The 24,487-nt window shown below is 41.0% G+C and overlaps 1 long non-coding RNA gene across 1 annotated transcript; it reads right to left on the bottom strand.

The window, feature by feature from the left end:
- Positions 1-5,317: 5,317 nt before the first annotated feature.
- LOC137484005 (uncharacterized) lies at positions 5,318-23,349 on the bottom strand. The gene is made up of 2 exons (XR_011004707.1): positions 23,215-23,349; positions 5,318-6,288 (listed from the first exon to the last, which is right to left on the bottom strand). It is a non-coding gene; the product is annotated as an uncharacterized lncRNA (long non-coding RNA).
- Between the last annotated feature and the right edge of the window lie 1,138 nt (positions 23,350-24,487).

The raw sequence follows: 24,487 nt of genomic DNA, 5'->3' as shown, positions 1-24,487 counted from the left end.
ATGCTATTATTATACCTCTCATACCAGCAGATCTCAGGGCAGCCCCGTAGCAAGGCAGACACATCTTCAGAGCAAGTGATTCCTCTCAGTTGGTGTCAGAGATTTACTCAAGTGGAAATTAAAGGTCTTACTGCAGGATTTTAGAGTTGTGCTGAATGCTCCATCTTTACACACTGAAACAAGATCTATTTTTCAAGCCCGGAATGAACTTGACAGCTGAAAACATTTGTCCCACTTGCCTACAGTAAAGTAGACAAATACTCCTTGTCTTGAAGGAATTCATGCAGTCACATTTAAAACATAAAGGGGTTACACTACCCCAAACTCTGACATTTTCCTTAAGCTTCCAGAGAGATCTCCAGATAAGTAATGCAGCCTGGCCAGGCTGGAACACTCCTGGTCATGAATCCCAGCTCACCAAAGCTACTGTGCTTTGCAAGGAGTTTCCACTGTTGAGCAGCTCAAAGTGAACTGTTTTCATGGTCCACACAACAGCAGCAGCTGAATGACAAAGAGCCATTATTTAAAAAGCCATAATGAAGTGCTAGTTTTAAAATATTGACAAGTAGGAAAAAAATCCAGATAGAAGACCAGCACTGACATCCTTCCACTTCAGGTGGGACAGCCTCCAGAAAGGGCTATAACCCTTTATAACTCTGTGCTGTGTCCAGGGTTATACCATCAACAACGAGACCTTTGTGTTCCTGATCCAAAAGTAAAAAACCTTTGTACTGTATTGAAAGAGGAGAGGGAGAACAAACCCTCTTTCCACACTCTTCCCACATCACTTAACCCCACTGACCCCAAAAAAAAAATGTTCCTAATCTCTCTCTTTCATCCTGGACATGATCTCAAAGGAAGACTGGGAATCCCTGAGTTTACTGATTTGCAATTATAGTTTGGTCTGTATTTAAAAATGAAGATTGGCAAAGCCACAGAAAACTGAAGGTTTGCAAATTTTTATCATTTGGGGTTCTGTCTAGATTTCAGTTTCATTAACGACTTTAAATTTAGAATGATTTGGACATAAGATTCTCTGCTTTGTCCATCTATAAGTGCCAGACAACCATTGTCCAAAAAAGAAAGTGAGTAAATAAATAAATAATTCATATAACCAGAATTTAACCCTAATGAATTCAATCCCTTTTTACTGTAAAGGGAAAGTTATGCTTGCAGGCATAGTTTGGGCCTTGTTTTTAAATGCAGAGAATAGTAAAATAGATGCAATGTTTATGAATTATTAAAACCTGCACAAGGATTTCTTTTCCTCTTCCACAGCTTCTTGTTTAATCCTTGTTCATTGTTGGGGGCTCTGGGGATGACAGACATTTAACACATCTCTGCTGTGCTTCCTTATCCACTGACATGGGGGTAGAGGGAACCACACATACACACAAGCATTTGCAGATTACAAATGCTCCAAACTTTCATTTCTCCTCACTCCCCACATCCCCTGAACCAAGTCCCTTGCAAAGAGAAGACAGATGAATTCCCATCTGGAAGAGTGTCCCAACAGCATCACTTCATCTGTTACATGAATAAGAACTTTACTCACCTTGAAGTAACAAAAAATAAAATTGAGGATTAACCAGCTTGGGGTTTGGTAGGATTTATTTTTGTTGGGTTTTTTTAATAAAGTAGTATCCTTGTTTTGTAGATGCTGTGGTGGTCAAGGGACATGTTTTGATGTAATGATACTATTTTTTCTTAAGAAAAAATATAGTTTAGGGGGCATATTTAGGAACAGGGATTTAGAGATTTGCAACCTGAAAATATTTGAACATCTCATCATACACCAGTTTTCAGCACACAAATAGATCTCCACAGAGTGCTGGCAGCATTAGCCACTCCATTATTCCCTGGACATTTACAGCATCAGCTGCTATATAAAACCTATTTCCTATTTTCACAGGGAACAATAAGACCAAAAATCCAGGCACAAATTAATCACGCTGTCTCCTATGCAGAATTTTGAAACAATGGTTAATTCCCTATGAGCAGCCTTATTACAGCAATGATGGTCTGGGTATAAATGCCAGACAAGATTCCAGGTGGAACAACTGACCTAAGCTAGAGGAAAACAGTCAAATTTGGGACTTTCTGTCCAAAAGTGGCTGGTTATTTCCAGCCCCTTCTATACCAAACACCAGTCAGAAGGTATCACCTTCCCTGGTAAAGTCTGCCTTGTTCTAAACACCACAGCACAGAGAAGGATGAGGAATCCACAACAGCAGCACTTCCAACAGAGATATAATCTTCCAGAAAGGGATTTAACAATTTTGGGAGTTAGAGCCTAATTTGGAATATTTGAGGCATTGAGGAGTTAAGAGTAACAAAAGAATAATTTGCAGAAAGCAGGGCCACAGTAGACAGACCCATGTCCATTAGTATAGCCCTAATTAATGTGTCAATGATGCAGAGTACTTCTAAAAAGCTTAATGTCAACCCTTTGCCTGTACTGCCAGTGTGCAGAGTCTACCTACCTCAATTCTAGTGCACAAATTGTGTCCCAGAGACTGATAAAGCCCGTGGTAAACCACGTGTTAATGAAGGCATGCGTTTAATCAGACTGTAAAAAGAGGCTTGAAAGCTTAGGTTGAGAAACAAACATAAGATGACTCGACAGGAAATACTTGAGAGTCACTGCAGCTTCTGTGCTCCAACCAAACCTGGTTCTCACCAGCGACAGAGGGGGGCCAAACCTCGTTTTTAAAACACAAACCAAACATGAAAGTACAAAATACAAAATGGGAGGAGAGGGAACCACAACTTCAGACAATGAAGATAAACTGGATTTTTCATTAAATTAAGACAGGATCCATAAAGTTCCCCGTATGAGATGTAGCTGTAGCTCAGAGTCACAGTTCTGCACTAAGTGAGGCTGCTGGGATTGTTTGGGTTTCCACTGGCTGGACTGAGTTCCATGCTTGCTGCTTATAGCAGAACACAAATACAGGAGAGTGAGGCAAGAGCTGCAGCCCAAACCCTCATGCACGGAGTCACAGCCTGTATTGATATACCAAATCAAGAATAATTTTGTATCAAGTTACAGAATATTATGAGAAGCTGAAATATTTAAGGAGACATAATCTTACTTTACAGCTATTTTTCAGGTGTACTCAAAACTATTACTTCAATAAAAGGATAATACTCTCAAATCTATTCTTGCCCTGAACAGCACTAAGCTTACTGCAGCTCCACCCCTGCATAATCAAGCTACTAAGAATTTTTGTTGCATTTCTACATAATTTCTACAATTTTCCTTGTCCCTTTCTTATTTCTCCTCCCTAATCACCAACAAACCCATCTCTGTACATAAACACACTTTATCACCATATTATCCGTGGCAAATGGTACTAAAATAAAACACATCCGCCTTGCAAATGAGAAATGGAAAAAAGCTTGCCATGGATTTAATGAAACTGTGTATGTGTGATGTTTTCATTGTATAAAAGCAACTATTAACTGCTCACTAGATGGGTTTAACAAACATGTTTGTACTAAAGTCTTTGAGATTGCTGGGTATTCCTATGGAAACTTCTTTCCAGTCTCCCCAAAAAAGATATTATATTTAAGTGTTCTTTTGATTTTGTACATTTTTACCCCTGTTAAGAGCATGGTTTTTCCAAATAAACATCCACCACCATTCTTCTGCATGTTTAAACTGCTGTCAGAAAGCTTTTGTTTCCCTGTGCTTATTAATAAGCTATCTCTTTAAATCTACTCTGCTGTGCTTTCCAAATTGTAGAGAGCATACAAATGAGACACAAAGCAGCTGCCAAGTGCGTAAGTAAAGCTTGCCCTGGCCAGTAATAAGCAGAAACTATTTAATCCTCCTTAACACTTTGCAATCTATGCAAAAAATATTTATAGGAGCAACATCAAACCCAAAAATTATCAGATAAAATTTTGACAGTTAAAGAAGAGAGATGCAGAAGAGATCAATATTTTCCTTAGCTAACATAATCTACGAGTTGCTGGGGATTGTTGATCAAGATTTTTCAATCAAAATTTATCCATCACAACACAAACTTTTGGGACAACCACCTGTATTTACAGAGACAGTTTTTAAAGTAACAACTTTATTACAATTGAATACAAACACCCCCTAAAGGGTCTTCTCAGAATTCCCCCTTGAAAAAGAACAGAAAAAAAGCTGGGAAAAGCCTCACCACCACAACCCACAAGAAACCACTGTATTGTGGTTTAAGGAGGATGACATTCTACAAAAGCAAGGGTTTTAATTCTGAAATGAGTGTACAAAAAGCTGCATCTTCCAAGTCTACCAACACAAAAATAACCTGCTTGGTTGACTGAATTTCTGCTCTCAAAACAGAAAATAAAATGCCATTTCCAATCTGACATTTCACTTAAATGCAAAAAGGGAAAGAAAACCTTAAGTATTCAAAATTTTCAGTGTAGAGAAATGGCTGTTTACCTCACATTATATATCTTGGAAAGCAAAGGGAATTGTGAGTAAATCAAGTCAGTAACTGCGAAACTATCTGAAGTTTCAGGAGGGAGCATTGGGCCATATTCTGTCTTTCTGCAATGAAATAAACTCTTTGGAGTAAGCTGGGCACATCACAAACTTATGCACTTCAAACATTTAACAAAAATAAACATGCTACTTTAACATTTACCCAATTTAGTGTTTTAATATTAATTTCCTGTGTGACAGTACCCTGGCCATCACCTTGGGCAAACTGTCAGCGCAGAGCAGTGTGGTAACAGGTTCAGTCCTCAGCTGAGATGTCAGCTCATTTACTGCTTATTCCCTCTTCTGGCGAGGAAGACTCCTATAGAAAATTTTACAATCTAATTTTTTACCTTACAAAAAGGCCAAATAAACCCATACATTCCTTTTCTGAAAACTAGAACCATTGCACCTGTAAAGGCACAATCTCAGTCACACATGCCACGCAGTACTCAGAAAAGGATTCACCACCAAACGAGTGGGGTCTGCTGCCTGTGTCTCCTCCAGGCATCTTAAATCACCTCTCATAAACTCCAGACAGCTCACAAACCTTCACTGCTTCATCAGACTGAGCATGTTATTTCCCCAGCCAGCTCCAAGCAAAGCATTTGAGTTACAGACCCATTTTTTGCCAGCTTCTCTTCTAAAACAGAGCAAAACCTTCCCAGGGGTATTGCTTCCAGTTGGGAGGAAAAAAAATGAACAGCCCTGAAAGAGAATACACCAAGGATTCATTCATGGTGGCATAATAGCAAAAGAAAGGGGAAAAAAAACCACACAAAAAGCAGCATTTCTGTTGCCCCCACAGATCTCCCCTTTATTTGCCTAAAACCATCTGTATGATATGCTGTGCATTACTGTGTTACTTACACACCTGCTAAGCCCAGGTTTATTTTAGATGGGTTTTGCAGTGTCCTATGAAAAGTCACTGGTTTGAATTCTGCAGCAAGTCCAGCTTTGTCAGAAAATATCCTTTTCACTGAATTTCTGTGAAAGGGAAGAATTTGTAGCCATCTTGGAGCAGCTTGAATAACTGGGAAGGGAATAACCCAAATGTGGCCCTCCCTACTGTTGCCAGGTAACCTGTGGACATCTCCCCTGCTCCTCAGCTCTTATTTTACAGTTCTCAGGTGATTTGGTGCAAACTTTTGCAGCTCATTGCATGTTGAGGAATAGTTGTTATCTGCTCCTAGGGTTACATGTGACACACAGCTTTAATCTTCCTTTGGTGGGAACCTGGTCAGCAGAATTCCAGCCAGTATGTGCTGAGCAGAAAATACTCGTGTTTGTCTATGGATTGCCATTGCTGGCATTCAAAAACACATCTTTGTAAGTATGAGAGCCATCTAAGAACAGGCAACAACAAAATTATCTTCTAATCTTTTCCAGAAGAGATACCATGGCATTAAAGTCAGCAGCTTGGGATGTTTCTCTTCCTGGTGAGTTTGTGTCCCCAACCTGAGGTTTCCTCATGGCTGTTGGACACCACCATGCACCAGCTGTCTGTCAAAAACCTCACCCTCAGTCATCCTTAAATCATGAGAAATTAAATGTTAAAACTCACTTGTCAACTGACTGTTTGGTGTTTGTGGTTGGATTTGTCTTCACACAATAATTTCCATCCTAATTAAGACTTCTGGGTGAATCCCCAATACAAATAAAATTAATTTGGAAAGAGTAAATACAGAGGAACAAATCACAGTCCAAGTGCACAGTCTCTTGGAGCCTGTGAGACTGCAGAATCTTGCTTGCAGATTGTCTCAGCCAGCTCTAATCATTTATTTAAAAAGAGACTAACAGAATAGTCTGTCCTGGAGGATGAAAGCATATGTTAGTCTCAGCGTGGATTCCTTTAGGAGGGCAGCATAATTATCACATTCAGCACTACTGTAACTCAAACCTACTCTTCCATTTTCTCTCTTTAAATACCAAGTGAAGTGCATATAAATAATTTGACTGCACAAAATACAGCTTTCCCCACTGAATTGTCACCAAGGCAAGTCAGTCAAAGTCAGCTGGACAAAGGACTGACTGGATGGTGCCAGCACAGGGGGCTGGTAACAGCTGCTCTGCCCATCTCCATGCTGATAAGATCTCTGACTTTTTGGTTTGCTTAAGAACTTTTGGGGTGTGGTTTGGTTTGATGCTCTGTTGAGAATTTTCTGATTTTTTGGTTATTTTGAGGGGGGATTTTTTTTTTTTTATTTTAAATCAAAGATCCTTCATCACAGCACAAAGCCAGTGAGAGTGAAATCCTCTGGCAGAAGCTTTGGGAACCCTAGGGATCACATTGCTACCTGTGAAGTCCAGGCAGAACACATGTGTAACCTGTCCAGATGCTTTTGGTTCCTCCTACAGAGTCCAAGGTGGTGGCAGGCACGTCGAGACAGCGTAAACTTTGCATATGGACATGAAGTGGCTTCTTTAGTTCACAGAAAGCAAGAGCCTGACACAATCCTAACACGACCCAGAAGTGAAAACTAAAATGGAAGAGAAAGCAATGCCATCCTTCCATGCTAGCAGAGGGCCTCTACCCTGCAAATAAATTACTTGGAAAAAGATTTACCAAACAGGCAACTCAACATAAGCTCCCAGCACAATGTTGTGACAGAGTGGCTAATGTTGGTTTAGAGGTATATAAGAGGAGTAAGTGGGATTGATGAAGTGATTATACTTTTATTTATGACATTAGTGAGACCAGTAAAAGGCACACAAAGCTCTGTTGCAGCATTGCAACTTTGTAAAGAGCGTTTGGAAAAAACCAAGATGTGAACAACTGGGGAGGCAAATAAGTGGGTTCTCAATGAGAGCTGAAAGAGCTCAATCTATTTAGCCTATCCACAAAGATTGAGAGGTAACTTGATTAGTGTATAAGTACCTTCATGGGGAGAAAACAAAGGGTATTAAACGGCTCATTAATCTATCAGAGAGAGGCATAACAACAACTAATGGCTGGAAACTGAAGCCAGACTGATTTAAATTTAAAACTAGGCACAAATTTATATATTTTTTTAACACTGTGGGGTATTCTCCAGCTTTTGATACATTGAAATCAAGAAATGGATGCTGTCTGGAATACCTGCTTTAGGCAGACACAAGTTACGCCGTAGTTAAGTACAAAAGTTATTAGACTCAATACCGTGGTAACCAGGAGAAACCTACGGTACACAGCGAGTCAGAGGGACAACCCAGGAGCCCCTCTTGGCCTCAAATCCCACAGACTATGAACTATGAAAGAGGCATTTTTCTGCTCTCTTAATGCATCCAATCATTCTGATTTTCCACCTACATTCAGTCACTGCAGAAACTCCTCTAAGTTCCTGTTGCAGAGATCACAGTAAAATCTGAAGCCAAGTTGAACCATGTGCTGAGGCATAACCCAAGAGTTAATTATTTTGCTTGCTCTTTAAAAATGGGGTTTGCATTCATGAAGAGCATTAGATTGATGACACTGATAAACTGAAAAGGGAAACGGGTAGAAGTGGAGAAAACAGGAATTTAAAATGGTTCAAGCACAAAATACTTCATGCAGCACAATGCCTGCAGGACTATTCTGTCAATTAGTGTGTTCATCGCTCACATTTTTTCTGCCCCAGACTTACCATACATATCAAGAAAAAGGGTTGTTGGTAAGCAATTATTTATTTACCAAAGCAGAGTCATAGAACTTATATTTAAGTCAGTCAAAGATTTGCATAAATGTGATCAATGTATTTAGAGGGGGAAAAAAAGGTGGTGGCAGGCTAAAACTTTTAAAACCTTCTAGATAGGTTGAACAACAACAGTATGCAATTTATTTGACCTAAATTGCAATTTAGAGAGTTAAGTTAAAAACTACATAAACAAAGCATTTTCTTTGGCCCAGCATTTGAAATAATGCAATAACCTCTATCAGCACAAACCCCATTTCCTTTGCAATCTTAAAATTTGGCTACCACACTGAAAACTCCCTGCCACCTCTGCTTGGCGCTGCGATTGTCTGCACGGAGGATGGAGCGCTGCAGACAGGATATCCAGTGACACAGGAGTCGCCTGCTCAGAGTGGCACCAGAGCAGCAGACTCTTTGCACAGCCCATCAGATAATGCTCCTCGTGAGCAGGCATTCCCAGCAGAGCTGATGATGAGAGACCTCTCAGCTTTCTCCCAAGTCCCAGTTCTGCCCGGCACGATCAGTGCAGGAACACCCGGCCCATTGGCACCCAAGCAGAGCCAGAAGATGTTTCCTGTCCCCATCTCTCCTTGCTGCTTCCTCCTGGAATTATGAACTCTTTGCTATCAAAGAGGGCTCAGTTCACCCACACTATCAGTGGAGATTTCGGGTCTCCCCCGTGAGGGAGAATCAGCATGAATGGAGCCAGCTTTGTCCGCACTTGCGCTGTAGATATGCACGAACTCCAGGAAGCTGAGACTTAATTTGATCTGAAAACCCCCACAGCCAATGCATTTTAAAGACAGAACCACAAAGCCAATCAATAGGGACCATTCAGATACTTGCTGTCAGCGGCTAAAAGAAAATGGATACCGAGAAAGCCATAACTATGATAAATTTAGGCGCTGCTTCTCTCTGACTAATGTAGGCACTAAAACACTCCATGAATATCCTGCTTTGAAACGTGTCATATTTCTGAGAGGCCAATCAATCTCAGGTTCTCAGTGGACCACATTAAAATACATTTGTCACTGTAAGTTTATGAAATATTGATGGTGTTTTTTAGGGGGGTGTTAGGAGGTGGAGAGGTGGATCAAAAAAAGAGGGAGGGAGAGCTTCTTTAATGAATTATCTTTAGGCTAGAAGGAAAAGAAGAAACAAATGTAGGTGCTTATTGTGGATGAGGGTGAAAAACAGGAAACAGAATTGCTTACTGAAGAAGGACTTTTGTTGGATTAATAGGAAAGATCATGTGGGTGAATATTTTACAGAGGCCCTTCAGTATTTCAAGCTCAATTTGAACTAGATTTATTATTTTATTAAACTTTTAACTTTCTAAATTCAGTATCTAGTGCAGAAAATAAAACCAGAGCTCCCTTAATGACAGTCACAGAGGGGAAATTAAAAGTGTATCTGTGTTGCAGGGGGGAGCAGGGTTTCAGTGCACCAGGCACTGCATCGTATTTATGCCTGAAAGAGGCAACGAGCCCATATGTGCTAGCAAACCTCACCAAGCAGGCACACACACTCCCCATGGAAAAGAAATGGAATAAAACACGGATACACAGAGCAAAAACACCTTTCCTACTGATGCATCTACACACACTCAATACCTGACGTGCCTCAGTTTTTCCCCAAGAAATTTTCCATCTTCAGGAATTTATGGTCAGAGTAAGTTAAAGACCAGAAACGAGCAAGAAGGAACTGGGGACCGAGGTGGAAATGGGAACCATGTCACACAGAGTAATTAATTTTAGATCATAAAGGAAGCCTGTTGCAGATCCAAGCTGGGAGCCCAGGGCTTTCCAGACAAGGCCACTCTACCTTGCTGAAACCCAGCCTGCTGAGCACCTAATGACATCTTCAGCTTTCTACACAAGTAGCTCCACTGAAGTCAATAAAGCTATTCACAAGTGTAAAGTTAAGCCTGAGCTCAAATACTGTGGTACTGTGATCTATGTTTGTAAATCAAGTGTGGAACTAAAGCTAGTTTGTGTAAATAATTGGAAGTTGGGTCATTTTTCACTATTTCTGTCAATGCAAAAAGCAGTTTTTCAGATAAGAACAGCAGCAGCATTCACTGAGGGAACAAAAAGTAAATCCTCATATGCATTTTTAGCTCACAGATGCTAAACTTTTTGGTAAAGATATTCTGCCATCTCTGTAGGAAAAACACTCTTAGGCAATAAATAGCACATTTTGCTTTAGTGATGAATTGCAACAAAAATAAATTGAAGCAGAAGCATAAAATTTTTCATTTTTCACAAATCTGGAAAAATATGAACTTTGTATTAGTTTTGGCCAGTGACCCAAACATCTTCCCCTTCAATATTTAGGAAGAATTTCACTCTTCTTACTGAGATTACCCAAACTGATACACACATCTATCTTCTATTTCCTTTGCCATAGTTTAAGTATTTTGGTTATAACAATTTGGCTGCTTAAAAAACTTTCATAAAAAAGCAATTTTTCTACCTTCATCCCAGCAATTTCAGCCAAATTGAAGACTTCCACATGCATGGAGGGCAGAGAGAAGGAAGCATTTTGTTTCCCCATCAATTAGAAGCAAGTTTGAACATTTCAGAATGATCTAGGGAAGCAGAGTGATTTGCTAAAGAGTTTAATATTGAATTACCCCTCCTTCTCTGCTACAGCATTTCCCAAGAACAGTAGCGCAGGTGCCCAAATCCCTAAATTCCCCCCCTACCAAAAGCTGCATTTTTTGATTAAAATGCTGTTCCCACAATGAAATGCAGTTTCCACTATGAACGAGACTCTGAGCATAACTAGAATTATTTTCTTTTTCCCCATCCTGAATCTTATCTCAGAGGTTTGTAAGTTATTATTTTCCTCCATGCACCTGTAACACACACAGACCTTACTCATGGGCTATGGCTGTATTAGGTCAGGCATTGGGCAAAAAAAAAAAAAAAAAAAAAAAAGGAATGACTTGAGGCAGATCTTTTTTTGACACTTGATAGAAATAAAGTTTGGACTCAAATCTGGTGTCAGTGTGAGCCAGAAACCTTTGCAGTTACAGCAGCAACACCTCAGGACTGTGCTGGCACTGCTCAGATTAATTACTAGTATCAGCAAGAACCATATTTTCAAACTTTGGGGTGTTTAGGGGAGCAAACTACACCTGCTGGAGATGAAGCAAGAACATGGGGAAACAAAGGTCCTTCCTTTGGGGACCTGCCAGGTCCTGCTAGGCATCCCATGGCAATCCATCCTTTAAAGAGAAGTCCTCCGTGTACACAGCTCCCACATCCCCATGTCCTCACTCCCCTGGGATGGACAAGCAGGAAATGAGGTCCCTCCGCCAGGCCTTGGTGACAGGGCAGGGTGGGACAGCCAGGTCCCCCAACAGCCCAGACAGCAGCAAGGTGGCAAACCCAGGACATCCAGGCATGGCAGGGAAGCAGCCTGGGCACAGGGCTGCTACAGCCCAGCCCAGCCCAGTGCCAGACCTAAAATGAAGCCTCCACCCCTGACTGGGACCATGTGGCAGGGAGCCAACATGACCAGCAGACCCACCTTGCCTGGGCATGGCTCACAAAGTCTGCAGGCACCCACTCAGCTTAGGTTCCCAAGCAGCTCCTTCAGGTTTTCAGCCTCAAATGAACTTGTTCAGGGTATTTCCCACAACAGCAGCTTGGCTCCTGGCCATTCTCCATCCAAACTGCTCATCAATGCCTTGAGAAATGGGGAGTTCATGGCTCCCTCAAGGAGATTCTTTGGCCACCTAGAAAGGCACAGGGGCAGCAGCTTTTCCTGCACGTTCAGACTAGGTTTCTCCTCTGATTTAAATCTGTTGTTTGTGATATTACCCTTTTGCTGTTAGTCTGAATAAAAACTCTCAAAGTCATGCCAAACCAGTAAGAGCCAGAGGAGAAGCCCAACAAATTTATATAAAAGTAGTTAACATTATCCATTCTGAGACAAATTCAGATCCCAATCCCTCCAGGCAATGTGAGGAAGGGCTGGGTGATCCTGACATCCAAGTTTCAAACCTCTGTATCTCTTCTATACCTAAGAATTGGATACTTTTATATGGACAGGAATCAGATAATACAGGCTAATAACCCCTCTGAGCCTTAAAGTCACTGATGCCTTTGGGTGGGTTTCTAAATAAAATGCAAAACCTATGAAAAAAACCAACCCTGATCTCCAAACACTCATGTTTATCTGGCTGCATCAGTCCAGATCTGCCACAATAGCTTGAGGCAACATTTGGAGTTTGTTCTCACTTATTAGAATTAAGCTTATGTCAAAATACATACTTAAAAAAAAATCTGCAAAGCTGGTTACTAGATTCATTAAGCACCAGGATTCACATCGTCTTTGATAATATTTTACACTCAGTGTTTTCATATGGCCTCTATTTACAGATCTAAGCATTCTATAAATATCTGCTTTAAGTACTCCAAAGGCTGCCAGGGCAGTTTTCACCCACTGCTCTCTTGACCCTGTGGAAGTCACTCTTCCCAAAGGACAGCCTGAGCAATGCACAACACATTTTTATATGATGTATCATCAATTCATGTTGGTTCTGGGTCTTACTTCACCTTATTTTGTATTTCAGCTTGCAATTCTGGCAGTAATTTTTACATGCCACTCAATGAATGTTACAAAAGTGTCTGCTCATTCTGCCTTTCATGGGGGAAAAGCCCTATTGATGTTGTGCCTATACAAAACCAGCCGAACTGTGCTTCTGGAAAGATGCTCACCTTAGTTCTTAAAAGGATTGTCAACGTGTGGTCAGAAAAACTGAACTAAAGTCAGTAACTGCTTAAAAATATTTCAATGGAAGGGTAAAATTTGGGAACATTTCAGTAGTCAGTACAATGCTATGGTCATGAGTCATCCAATTCTAACAATTCCAGTCTGAGAAAGGAAGTTCCCTTTTAGTATGGCCAGTTACAGTCAAAGAAGGGAAAGGTAACTACCTTCCCTTCACTAGTGGGGAAGGGTTTTCCCCAAAATTTCACTTCTTTAAAGTGTTGCTACCTCACACAGTGACCAGTGAGACAAAAACCTGGCCTAAGAGTAGCTGTAGGCAAAGCAGCAACGAGGTGATTGCCTTTAAGAGGAAAAAAATATAAAATAGTTTGTAAAGGCAAAAGGAAAAATATGATGCATTTTAATAACTGTTAATCAAGTGACATCCTAAAAAATCAAATCATTATTGTTACTGAGATCTTAGATGATGGGAACTTATCTTTGATGAAAAAAGGAGATCCAAGCATATGGAAAATACAAAATTCACATTCAGATGTTCTAAACCTTCCACAGACATATGGGTTTTAAAATAGTCTAAGCTAATAAGTTACTATCTCACAATTTAGAAATTTATTTACCATGTTTTAGTGACTACTTTTATTATATATGTTGAAATTATATGTTGTTCTCCCCCACACTCAAATTTTCTAGATCCTTTGCCAGTCACCAGATTATGACAACAGCGGTTGTACTTCAAAAGTTGAGGCAGAGGTTTCAAAATCCTGGATGTTTCAGCTTCTCTAACTTTTCAGTTCCTCATGAGACTGAGAATCTGCCATAAAATACCCTTAGCAATTTCCTACACAAGAATACAGATCAGTCATGGTTTAATATTAACACCTAGAAAAAACAACTCTTACCCTACTTACCACTATAGCCAGACCCTGTGCCTATAGTGTTGGCATCTTAAAAAAAAATTTAAAGTTACATAAAGGTTGGTATAAAATTCAGTTTTCCAAATTACCAATTTATCCAGTGGGCATAAAGGAAACAAAACACATCCTGGAAGTCATTTAGTATTTCTGCCTATTTATTTGGAATTTTTAGTCTTTCTGGCCAAAGATTCATATAGATCACTTAAGATGTGAGATAAGCCATCCAATTAGCCAAGCAAGGAAAAAAGAATATGGAAGAAAACTAGGAAAATCTCAATAAATTAGTGACTATTTAAATACTGAATAGTCTTCCTTTCTTCAGGAAGTGTCTGTCCAACGGAAACTCTCCTGTTCAAAATTGGTGTCATCTTGAATGCCAAAAAGGGAAGAAAGTCATTTATAAAACAATTAGAAATAAGGTTTCAGCCTTGAGGGTCTTCCTCAGGGCATGATGAAACTGGGACACAGTAAAACCAAACAACATCCTGTTCTTCTTTAGCCTAAGGAAGGCCCCATGGCCAAAATGCCTTCTCTAATTTAATTTTGTACTTCTGACAAACAGGTTGACCCTTTCCCTGCTAATTACTGCTCTGCAAGTTGCCACTCTGCACCAAGTTTGTCCCTTCATTTTTAGAGGTCACACACAACATAAAGCATTTATCCAAGCCATCTCCAAATCCCACACCTTCATTTATGTCTGGAACAATCAGCTTTGAAACGTTCACTTTGGGAGAAGAGGGAAGCAATATAACTAATTCTCCACTGCCTTTCACTGCTGCCACATCAACTCTCCTGGGCAGGAGGATGAAATGCTTCTGGTAGGGGTTTGCATAACTGGATAAGACCAGCTAAGGTGCAGAGCAATGGAGAATAGGACCCAGCAATTTGAGGATGTCATCTGTAAAAAGGAAGAATGGTTTCTGTCATGCAAGTTTATTGCAGCCCAGAAATGTCTACAGTAACTGTGGGCATATAATGTGATGTGCAAGGCTTTTATGAATGAGACCCTTGTGGCTTCTTGTCAGAACTGAATCTGAAGTGATGGCAGGACATTTGTAAGTCTTTCCTGGGATGCTGAAGGACTTCCATAAGGGAACATCTTGAAGATGGGGCTCTCGAGGCTTTCATTCAAGAGGAGTCCTTCCAAAAGTTGTTGAAGGATTTTGGTAAGGATCAACAGAGAGAGAGGCCCTCAGAAGCACTGAGGCACCAGAAGTGCAGGGTTTGAACTCTTTGTGTGTCACCCACAGGAGTGAGGCCTCAGGGTAGGTGACAGGACACTCTGCAGGTCAAGTTTGGGGAAAAACATGCAAACTCACACCTTCCTACTGCTGCTGCTGACGCTATCACCATCAGAAACACGGTAATAATTTGTCTGCTGCCTAGTTAGTTGGACTCCCCAAGTACATGAACAGTTGGTGTAATTTCTCTCCACATGCAAGTTTTCAAAAATCGTAAAAAAAAAATTGAGGAGGCCACAGAGGGCCCCTTCTCCCAAGCATTGCTAGAATAGGGGTGCAAGGTGAGCTTTAGATCTGCTCAGCTCCAGTTCACACAGACTGACTTCAATACAGCAAGACCTCAGCGGTGGTTGCACCACCACCTTCTCCAAGTCCCTACAGCCTGGTGTTCACACAGCCTGGGAAGCAGCTGATGAGTAAATTACTAATGCCCAGTGTAAACAAAGGTATAGATCCACTTGTACACTTCATATTTTGGAGTTTTTAAACAGTAATTAAGAAGGCAGTCTATAATAAGTTCCAATTCTTGGTGGTCCACCCTGCCCCAAAAAGCTGATAAGCATCTGTACCATGTCTATAGAAGAATTCTGCTACCAACTTAGGACGCAAAAAGAGTCAGTATTCCAGTTTACCAGAAACATGGTCAGAGGTAGAAACACTGCCAAACCAAAAATCATAAAAGCCTGAAAAAGTGTAAAAAGCATTCTCTCAGCCCTTAGTCTGAGCGCTGGAGCAGAGCACCTGGCAACAGAACCTTCTCCAGAACAGGGAATTTATCCTGCAGAGGCTTCAGCATGAGCTGCTTCAACTCAGATAATCCAGCTCCAGCACACCTGCTCCGAGGAATTGTTATTCATCTCTCCCTGGTATCTTCAAAATACACTTGAGGATTTTTTGTTTGCCTCTCTGCACCCTTGTGCTACTCTTTGGCTGCTCACCATTTGACATCAAGCTCACTATAAGCTTGATAGCATCCCTGTTTCCAAGCATGTCTGTATCTGAACTTGCTGGAAGCTGTACAGCATCCAATTTTCCTGAAAATGGGTTTACAAAAAAAAAAAAAAAAAAAAAAAAAAAAAAAAAAAAAGGATAAAGGGGATGAACCTGTATGAAAGGCTCAGTTTTAAAAAACAGCACAAATGAAAGTTTTCATCCCTGGTTCCACTGATGAAATCAGTGTGAGGCTGCTCAGATGTATTCCCTGTCTGTAAAACGACTCTAACATTTGTTACTATCCCAGGGAGATCTGATGGCAGGCTCATTAGTGCTCCTGCAGCAATTAGAGGTTGGGTGAGAGACCTCAATGGGAAAACAAAGACACCTCTCGAGTGGGTACATTTCTGCTGTGCCTCCGCTGGAGCAGAGCAACACCCATAGGGGAGCCAGACTTCAGCAGTGAGAGGGAAAAGGCAAAGACAGAATCTGGCTTTAAAAAAAAATAAACAAAAAAAACCTCCCACAAACAAACAAAAAACCACCACCAAACAAAACAGAAAGCAAGTTAGCTCTCTTGCTGTTAAAGGGAACAAAAATCCCTTCACCTTTACAATTATACATGCCTTAAATATCAGCCTTGGGATCATCACTTTGGGTTGTCATTGTCATAGTTTCCAAAATACAGAAAATAAGACAATGACAAAGACAATGACTTGGTGTTTCCCTCGCTATGAGAGAAACACTGGGTTTTGAGGCAGGAGCACTTTGTCCAAGGCACCGCGAGGCAGTGTCAGTCAGCTTGGTTCAAATCCATCCTTTGGTGGCATTTGGCACAGCTGTCCCCAGGATCCTTCCCCGGTGGCCTCAGCAGACCCTGCTTGCACCAAGGCATCTCCGCTGCCACGTGCCTGATTTGATTTTAAATAAGGGTGCACTCCCTTGCATTGAGACTTTGTGCATGAAAAGTTTATTAAGTCACACAGCGAGAGCACAGCGCAGAGAGAGCGGTGGCAGGAATTGCCCTCGGGCTGAACCTGCCCAGATCGACATTAGGTGCTGTTACATTTAATTGCTGAGGACAACGCAGTGCTTAATCACACGTTAAACCCTCCCTCTGACACAGGGCCTTTGTTAGAGACAGATATTCGAATAAACTTGTAGAAGCATCTGAAAACCAGGAACTTTACAAGCAGAGGAAATTACCAATGCATCTTGCAGGATTGAAAGATTAAAGCCAGGAGAATTCAAGCACTCATTCATACAGCAACTATATTTAGTAATTTTTTTCACCGAGGACTTAGACTTACAACTGACCAGGAGCATCAAGTTCAATAATGAAAGTATCATTAAAAACTGTAAATTGTTCAGGGACTTTCAGTGGATGCTCAAAGAGCTGTAATTAAACAAACAGTAATTTAAAAGGATTATATGCTGGCCAGAAGAAATATTCCTGTTTAAAAGATGAAAAAAAAAGTATTTAAAGAAGTTCTAAAAACTGAGATCAGGGGGCTAATGGAATAAACAGAATATCAACAGACAATAAATAAGCAACCTATTATAAATAAACAGCACCAAACCCCCTATATGCAAGCATTCATTCCCTGCTAAATACAAACATCAAAACTACACATGGAGACACTGAAAAAGCAGGAGCGTTTCACAGATACATGAAAAAAAATAGACACTCATATATGCAAACCTCTCCTAAATGCCACAGCTAGACCAGAGAGTTTAACAAAGGCTTGTGGCTCCTTGGTTTAATCAGACAACTTCTCATCAAGCAACTAAATCATCTGCATTGACTTCGGCTGTCTGCCAAAGGTAAAAAAAAAAAAAAATTAAATCAACAGGCCAAGATAACAGACCAAAGAGTTTTAAAAAGAACCAGTGCACTGTTAACTTTTTAATACATCACAGCAAACAACCTCGTAAATGCCAAAAGTTGCAGGATTGCCAACATAATTTCCATTTGAGAAGTTAAGGATGACTCCAGAGCAACTTGGACCAGCTAGTCTAGCCTTAATAACTGATAAAATAATAACAGATTTATTCATGGTCTATCAATTAAGAATTGGAGACTGGAACTACAATTGTGATGTTTCATGGAAAATTGGTTTAAAGAAACCACTCTTATCTTTTCTCAGCCAGATTACAAGACTGATTGATAGAAGCAGCTGTGATAATAAAGTGGACTTGGACTTCTCCAAGACTTCTGACTCAGCTGTATCTAAATTCTTCTTTAAAGCCCCATATTCTAGTCACCAAAGGGATTAAATAAATGGTTTAGAGACTGACTTCAATCTGTAGCTGGTAAAGGAGAGCTACCAGGGAGTACAGCAAGAACCAGTCTCAATCCAGCTCTGTTCAGAATCCTATAGAAGTTCAAGGTAGCAATCAAATTCATGGTTAACAAAGTTAACAGAGGACAAAGACTAGAGCAGGGGAAAGTTCTACTTTTTTGTAGGCTGATGTCAATAGTGACCAGACAATTATTAAAACAAAGTATGAATTATGGAGGACAACACACTTCTAAAGAATATTATTCCTCCTACAGCCACACCTCCCACATGGCTGTCTAGCCTGCACCCAGATTTTCCTGCAATTAAGTCTTCTGTCTCTCTGGTTTGGGCTGTGAGTCTCCAGCCAGGCCAGAACTGTTGGCACTTTCCAGCAACACTCCCAGTAAACAAGGGCAAAATGAGCTCACACCTGACAGAAGAATCCCAGCAGACCTGCTTAGGCTATGAAAAATCCTGATTAATGCATTCACTGCTCACTTATTGAATGTGCTCTCATACAATCCTGTGTCCCCTCCCACAGTCTATGAACCGTATTGTTAATTAGCAAGATGGAAGTAATTCAAAATAAGATCTCCTGACAATCCCTGAAATGTTAATATTTAGTTCAAAGCCACATCTCAAGCTGAATGAAATGTCAGCAAGGTTGAAAGCAGCACATTCAGTAATAGATGTAAAGCTGGATGTAAACAAGTGACTTATGACTGAAACATGGGTAATTAGATTCTGCTTCAAGTTCTCATTTTACCTTTTTGCACAACACTTTTCCTGTGCAACCAAAGCAGGCCAAGTGTCCCAAGTCTCCACAGGAGGCAGGTTCCAGTCTGGTTTTATGTCCTGCCTGGCCCTTCATTTAAACATTCTCTGATCCAGTGCAGACAGGAATTAAATACAGCTGCTCTTCTGGGGAGTCCTAGACTCATAAATGAATGTTTAAGTGGTCTAATGGAGGGCCATATTTAAGACATAGAGGGTTAGGTGTCCCCATGGCTTTGTGCAGCAGCATGCAGACACCAGCCCCTGGCAACAAGACAGCCAGCTCAGACAGGAGTGTGCTGACTCTGCTTTTGGACATCTCCTCCTCCTCAAAAAGGGTCCAACACACTGTAAGCTGTAACATCGATGTAAAAGACCAACTTTTTATTCCAATGCACTGATCACAAGACCAGCAATCTACTTTCCTTGGCATATTAAAAAACACAGTGCAGACATTATGCCACTGGAGATTTTTGTGATCGTTTCAGAATATAACCTAGTATTTCCAAATTCATCGCTTCAATATTTCCCTCTAGAAAGTAAGAGTAATTGTTTTCTTTTTACACAAATTTCATTGCTACAACACTTGAAGGACACAAAGCTGCCCAGTGTCAGTGTTGTTCTAGACATAAGTGACTAAACTTCCCTGGATTTTATTGCAAGTCAGAAGCACTACTGCTCTGCCAACATCTCCTGCTGCATTCAATCACCACTATTCTCATCATCCTTGTAAACAGGTTTTGGGCTCACATTCCTACAGGAGACCAAATTAATGGTGTGAAAAATGGCAAGGACTGCAGGGTTCACACTGGGAGCTGCCCCAACCCCAGTAAGGCCAAGGGGGTTCTCTCTCCTTGCCTGGCTTGTAGCACAGGCCTTGGACCAGCCACCCAGACAGCTTCCTCTTCCTCAAAGTCAAGACCTTTCAGGCTATCAGCCTCACCTTTAGAGGCTGTCGCAACTGGAAGTGGCCTTGAGGAGCACTGGAAGGAAACTGTGGGATGGTGCAGAGCTGATGTCCTGGGCTTGAGAACCACATCTGGGTGGGAATGCTCTGCTTTGGGAAGAGCTTCCAGGGTCAGGCTGAGCTCCTGCTAGAGGCTGAGGGGAGTTCTCAACAAAAGTGCCTTGCAGATATAGGTCTGAAGGTGATATCTATCCAAAACAGCTCATTCTAGGACTTCAGACCTGCATGGGCTGATGTACTTTGGGTGAGTGGTGATAAATAAGAAGCAGTTAAGTTCATCTGTTTGCTGCACATGGAAAGCACTTCTACTCTGTATTGATTGATTATCAGAAATAGATGAAATCTGCTGAGGAGGGCCCTCTCTGACAGCATTCTGCCTTTTCTCCTAACACCTGTGGGCTGACAGCTTTTACAGCTGATCCTGAAGTTAATACAGACAATGCAACACCTGCTGGGACACACTGCCCCATCCTTTTTGAGCAACCCATTTCATTTACTAACACACTGCAAAGAGTCCCACCAGCAATTTTATTAAAGATTCTTGGATTATGGGAATAGTTATTTGGTTGGGTTTGGTGGGGTCCTTTTTTTTTTTTTTTTTTTTATTTTGCAAAGGCAAAACTGCAAAAGTCAGTGTGCTGTTCCACAGCTTCTCTTACAGAGCTTTACATGAGACCACCTTAGCCAAACACAGCCTACTTTCCAAAACATGCTCACCTTTGACTGATGCAGCTTGGGGTTTCCTTGTGCCTACACTGCTCTGAAGGAGAGGGCAGGTAGGTCAGAGGACTTCAAGGAGAAGGAACTGCTGAAACCGTCTCTAAGGTCCCCATAAATATTCCCCATGGACCTCATTACACATTTGAGCAAACATTACCTTCACTCACACAGCTAAATTTCCTGTTTGCTTGGCTGATCAATTCCTCATCAAATTTTAATGTGGGGTTCAGGCCGTCTGTGGCAGTTTTAATTAGCCCTAAGATTGCACAGTGTTGGAGGCAAAGCTGAGAACCATGGAAGTCGCCGCTGCCTAGATGGAAAGGTGGAAGGGGGCTGGGGAAGAGCTGCAAATGAAGAGGCCAAGAACTAATTAGCTCTTGTTACTAGGTTAAGCCTGCTCTCTAGTGGCCACATCTCACAGCAATACAGCATGGGAAAAGCCTATGGAAAACAGAACCTGAAACCCTGACCGGATTCCTCTCCATTAAATACGAGGGGGAGAAAATGCACTGTATATCCTGCTTACCCCTGCTGCTGCAACTTCCAGCATTTCTTTCCCTGTAAACACTCCTGTTTTCTTCTCCCCACTCCAGAAATGTGAATATTTTTATTGGTGCTCTGTTTTGGCAGGAGAGAAGAGCGCAATGAACTGCAGCTATTTAACCAAACACACCGTGCTGCAATCCCACAAACAGCTTTGAATGAAGAAGCACACACAACCCATACACCCCCTGTCCAGAACCAGCAATCAGAAATGGGCACTAGTGGTCCACAGCATTGGCCAGGAGTATTTTGACCTGCAGTTGGCTGCTGCAACCCTGAAGTTCTCTGCATTTTGCTGTCATTATATGTAAAGCATCTCTTTTAGCTGAGTTTAACCTGCATCCTTTGGCAGTGAAGGCACTCAACATCATTTTAACCTCCAGTACAGGCAGGATAAAGAAACCGAGTATCCAGCATGATTTCTCCCACCCTTAATGTAAACAAGATAAATCATGTCAACACTGAAATGTAAGTCTTTGATCAGTGGTCTTTCCATCAAACAGCACTGCTGTGTTTCACAACCTCCTGAGAAGAGCTTTGTTTCCCAAAAACTACCTGCAGATTGCACCAGGGGTAAGCCAGAGCAGGTTTCCAAAGAGAACTATTATTGATTTTATCAGCAGATGCTACTGCATGGCAGTACCCTGCTTCATTCCAAACCCAGGCACAGCCAATCTCAGGTTTGTGTAGCTTGATATGAACTGAATTATACAGACAAACGTCTCCAAAATTCACCCGATTTACATCCAGGCTGGAAAAGTGAGAATCTGTACAGACTTCTGGAAAAAAAAAACAAAAAAAAAAACAAAAAAAAAACAAAAAAAAAAAAAAAAAAAAAAAAAAAAAAAAAAAAACAAACAAAAAAAAAACTGAAAGTGAAACAAATTTCTTATTTCCCTGCACCTTGGGAATAGTTATTTTAAGTATTAGTCTGCACAGTGCAACAGCAATGGATGTATTGAAAACAGATGTTCATTTCAGACAAACAGCAAACTACACCCAGTTCTGATTTGCTTGAAATGATAAGTTCTTTGAGACCCTATGAATAATATCAGCATCTGCAAAGTCACCTATTTACCACAGAGACACCGTAGCATAAAAAGCTGCTGGTGCTACAAGGAATAACCAGTCCCTATCATTTACAGAACAGATACCAGGCTAACCCAGCAAGTGCACATTTTCAGACTCAAAGTATGGATTTTAGTTGCATATATCCATTAATAAATGGCAAGATGTTCAGCTTCAGTCTGACAGGCAGAAGATTTGCACTATTACATGGAAGAGAGCAGAAAAAATACTTAACCTGAGTCTAACCTCCCTGCTTGAAACCTAGATGCATTTAATTTAGCAAGTACAAATTAATTAGTATTATTAAAATAGCACTTAACACCAGGAACAGGCAGACTGCTAGTATTTAAAAAACACATTAGCTGGCCATCATAATCTCTGTGTCCAACAAGGCCTGGACCAGGTAATGCTCTTTTCGCCTACATCAGGAATTGCCTCTTAAAAAATTTACAAAAAAAACCCCTCTTCTTCCAGGTAGTGCTGGGCTCTAAACACCAGAAGAGCTGGACCCCATACTTTAGCATAAAACCCCCTCAGTTTGGGGGAAAAAAAAAAAAAAAAGTACAGGGCAGATCAAAAAAGACAAATATCACTTTATATACAGTTAGACAAAGATTTGGGAAGAAACATTCTTAACCAGAATTAATTTACAAGACAAATAAATATTTTTTTATGAGCAAATGCATCAGGGAAGGGTTTTCTGATCCATTTCAAATTCTTTGTAAAATTTCCAAAACCTTTAATGCTACAGATTATGTCAAGCAGCAGCAGCACTTTTGCTTTGCTTCCCCCTTCCAGCTTTCACAGATAATTTTCATCTGTATTTGTTTGGATTTTGCTTGAAAATAAAAAGTAACTATCCCCAGGCTTTAGTCATTTTGTTTAAAAGCAAAAGAACCCACATGTAAGGCAATACAACGGTATTAGCTCCCGCAGTAAGGTGAATTCCAGCAAGTCCAAAAAACTTTGATTCTCATGTCAACAAGTCTTTCACCTCAAAGCATTCCACAAGCCAGCCCACATCGCAGAAACTTTACAAACCTTTACAAATGTTGTAGGAAAAGACATTCCTCCTCCACAGCCCCTGGAGAGCAGGATCTGGCCTTTTATTTGCTGCTTTATTCCCACCCCAAATGCCACCACAGCTGCTGTAGATCAGCACTCATTTAAGACAATAATGTTCAAATACAGACTCCCACCAGCACCAGAGAGGCAGATTTAGGGGGGTTTTAGTGGATGGAAAGGGAGAAACACCCTGTTTCTTGCAAATAATCCTATGGGATGCTAATGGCTTCAGTCCTGTGCTGTTTGCCAGCTATGGGATCAGAAGTGATGAGCCACAGATGTCAGAATTTTTAATAGTGATAAATGCACTACAGCCAGCTCTAGCTGCCACTGCAAACACTTATCACTGAGGCATAACTCCTTCCTCCAGCCCAGAGCTCGGGTGCTGACAGAAAACCAAGGTTTCTGTAGCCCCACAGACCCAGAGCCACCATCAGGCTAAAGGAGGTGTCATTTACCACCGGCAGCTTTCATTTCCAAAGGGTTTCCACTGTCAGGAGTTCTCCCCAAATCAATGTTATCAATCCTACTTGTAATTTTACAAACTTCAAAGGGTTAAGACAGCAAGCACATTTATTGACTGGTGCTTCTTGGTAGGTTCAGTAAAGCATGACTGATTAGAGCCCCCAGTTCTAAAGAGCCCAGCTTTGTGAGGCTAGAATAAATGGGAGTCTGTCAATAACTCAGATCCAGGCATATTGACATAGTTTACAGCCTCAATAGGCAATTAACACTTTACAGTGGATATTACCCAGTGGCCTCCCCATGTTTTACTGCACATTTTCTGCCGTCAGCTGCAATATTGAAGGTTTGGAATAAAAATGATATTGGACAGACAGCACCTTTGTTCAGCTGCACAAAATTTTTTTTAACATCTGGGAGAGATCACAGTTTAATTCCTCTTTATTAATTCTCTCACACCCCTTGGTTCACTTTCTCTGTCATTTACAGTTCCTAGCCTGCACTGGTGAACTTAAGAAACTCTCTTAACTAAGTAATTACACTGGTTACGTACCAAAACTCCCTAGGGAAACCCCAAAAGAGTGACAACCCCAACCTTTTCTCCTACCATGGGAGATGCCGAGCAAGTTCATGAACAAATGCCTCTTT

The sequence above is a fragment of the Anomalospiza imberbis genome, chromosome 17 (assembly GCF_031753505.1).
Source record: "Anomalospiza imberbis isolate Cuckoo-Finch-1a 21T00152 chromosome 17, ASM3175350v1, whole genome shotgun sequence".
Classification (NCBI taxonomy): domain Eukaryota; kingdom Metazoa; phylum Chordata; class Aves; order Passeriformes; family Viduidae; genus Anomalospiza; species Anomalospiza imberbis.
The sequence above is the reverse complement of the archived record's forward strand: the minus strand, read 5'-3'. Positions and strand labels throughout refer to the sequence as shown.